The sequence below is a fragment of the Penaeus monodon genome, chromosome 21 (genome assembly GCF_015228065.2).
Source record: "Penaeus monodon isolate SGIC_2016 chromosome 21, NSTDA_Pmon_1, whole genome shotgun sequence".
Lineage (NCBI taxonomy): Eukaryota > Metazoa > Arthropoda > Malacostraca > Decapoda > Penaeidae > Penaeus > Penaeus monodon.
The window spans coordinates 3617127-3617652 of NC_051406.1; the positions used below are offsets into that span (position 1 = coordinate 3617127).

General features: G+C 35.2%; 1 protein-coding gene across 1 annotated transcript in view; it reads right to left on the bottom strand.

Moving 5' to 3' along the window:
- The window catches only part of LOC119586116 (high affinity cAMP-specific and IBMX-insensitive 3',5'-cyclic phosphodiesterase 8B-like), a gene marked incomplete at its 3' end in the record, with an annotated part of 30185 nt that overhangs the window by 1529 nt on the left and 28130 nt on the right, over nucleotides 1–526 (bottom strand).

Here is a 526-nt window from a genome sequence, read left to right on the forward strand (position 1 = left end):
CATAATCTTTGCAGCAAATACACCCTGAACTAGAGTCTCAGGGAACATGTATAAGGAGCGTAAATGAAGTATCATTAAAATAAGAACATGAATACTTCTAGTAAAACAGAAATAAATCATAATTCTACATTCACTTTAGTGTGCCAAAGGAAGAGCACATCCAATCCTAATAGAAACAGTAAAAAGGAATTCATGAAGCAATGACTTGATTGAGAGTTAATTGAGATTCCTCATTAATTTTCTGGTCTTTTTGAGAATGGATTAAGCTGCTGTTTCCATTTTTCAATTCCTTAAAAAAAAAAATAATAATAATTCTATCCTTTAGCATTGTCATCTGCCCTTTCTATTGAACTATGACATCGGAAGCAAAACCTGCTGCGTACTGAGACCCAAGGAGATCTCGGAATGTGGTGTTCATGCATACACTGAAGCTATGATGGGGTTTTGCAGGATAATTGGCTAGCCAGACATTAAAACAAATAAACAATTGGCCGCAGGTACATGTACTGTACGACGTAGTTTTTTT